The 2,138-nt window shown below is 36.5% G+C and overlaps 1 pseudogene; it reads right to left on the bottom strand.

Annotated features, from left to right (window-relative positions):
* Nucleotides 1-1,206: 1,206 nt before the first annotated feature.
* LOC121433385 lies at nt 1,207-1,827 on the bottom strand (annotated as a pseudogene).
* Nucleotides 1,828-2,138: the final 311 nt, after the last annotated feature.

Raw genomic sequence — 2,138 nt, forward strand, 5'->3', positions numbered from 1 at the left:
TATGAAGATACTTTTGTCACTAACTAATCAATACTCTTCTATAGGATCATGGTTGTAGAAAAGAAAATGATTGTTCAAAAAGATTAATGGAATCAAAAGAATAACATGGGTTCCAATTGGTGTGTGGGGAAGAGATACAGAAGAGAAATAGAAGGAGAGATAGAGAAGTAGACACAGAGACGGAGAAAGAAAAGGAGAGGAGTAGACAGAAGGAGAAGAAGAGAAAGAGTCATAGTACATTGTAAAATGATATTTTGTTTATTATTTGTTACATGCTAGATTTGCTTTCTATCTATTCATATGTAGCCAATAATTTGTACATTTCGTTTGCTTTGAGCCTTTCAGTTTGGCCTCAAATTTCCTATGTAGTTGAACTTGTTGTCCCTAAACAACTGTTTCTTTTGATTCTGACTTCCATATTCTGGAATTACAACTGGCTACCTGAGCAATAACCCAAGGCTTATTTGCAATGTTGAAGCAACCAACTTTGGCTAAGGCCTAGTGTAACTAACAGTCCATTTTCAGAGGCAGAAAAAATTGCAGAACCATCTTACTCTGTCTTGGCAAGGTTTGGCAATCTTTTTCCTTGTGTCCTGTTTATCTAGTCCAGATGCCATGTACTTTGTCAGTGGTTGAGGCAAGGGCAGTTCCTTGTCCAAAGGCCAATTGCGCTAAGAAGAAAACAAACTCCGAATGGAGTGTCTTCAGTGCTCTATTCTCTTGGGAATAGATTAGTACTGTCAGGAGCAACCGTGTCTAATGTCAACAGAGCTCTAAAGTATTTAAATGTCATGTTCTACAGATCCTTGAACTGGTTAAAAATTACCTATCTAGGCAGAATACAATCCTGTTGTATCTAAAGAACCTAATTAATCTGACTATATTTACAACAAACATAAATAACTATTGACCTATAACATTTAATACCTGTATAATTTAAAGACTAAGACTTCACATCAGAATATTAAATAATCTGCAAGCAAATGTGCAGCAAATGAGTACAATAACCTCAAAATGTAAATAATGTATAAGTATCTTGATCAGAAGCAGGAATAATCTATAATGCAACATGAAAATATATCCTAAAAATTGTATCAATATAAAAAATTCTTTTTTTTTAATCAATACAAGTCTTTTATTGTCCCAAAAGACACCCCAAATCATATTAAAATTCAGGATCTTGTTTCTGGAACTGGTCACTTAGGTCTACTCATCAGCCTGCTGCACTGTTCCCTTTTCAGACACATAACTACCATCCAAAAACTTCCTGATATCCTTGTTCTTAATTGTTGTGGCCTGCTGTATTAGAGCCGCTGAGTTTGAAACAAGTTCAGTATCATTTCCTTCAAGGATTAATTCATCCTTCTGGGCTTGAGAGACAGAACAAGCAACGCCAGTCCTCATCTAAACCCTGTGGATGTATTTTTCACCCAAGAAATTTCGGATTTCAACCGAAGACCCATTCTCTTGAATAACGATGTTGATGGGGAAGTGAGCATACACGGACCTCATCTTGTAGCGGAAGCCCAGCGTAACACCCTTGATCATGTTTTGAACGTGGCTGCAGATGGTTCTGACGGTGGCCAGTTTCTTCCTGTTGCCCCACCATTTGCCAACCCGGAGCCTCTTCTTCTTCTTCCCAAGAAGGCTCAGCTCTATGTTGATGTGATTGAAGTCCCTCCGGAGGGTTCCTCTGGGGCCCTTCACAATGACTCTGTGACCCTTCAGAGTGATGTCCACATCTGATTGCTGAGAATGGTCTACATTCTCGCAGTAGATGGGACAAAAAGAGCAATATACAAAATTCTTAAACAGAGGTAGATGCATGCATGTATACAATCTGACAGAGTAACTTTGCATAGTTGTACAAATATTGTAAACAGAAATAACATATATAATTTGAACTTGTATCAACATATAAAAATATACCAATGTAAATTATCCATAAATAATAGCTCACAAGTATTCACTCTATTACCCACCATCATCATCATTATTATTATTATTATTACTGTGAATAAGTTCATACTAAATTTCTATTATTCAATTCAATGTTTCCTCTTTTTATTTATCCTACATAGTTTCCATGTTGAGCACTAACAGTTCAATTATCTTGGGTGTAGAAATAACCAGGCTAG

The sequence above is a fragment of the Microtus oregoni genome, unplaced genomic scaffold, assembly GCF_018167655.1.
Source record: "Microtus oregoni isolate MIOR12 unplaced genomic scaffold, Mior012 000038F_ref0000394, whole genome shotgun sequence".
Lineage (NCBI taxonomy): Eukaryota > Metazoa > Chordata > Mammalia > Rodentia > Cricetidae > Microtus > Microtus oregoni.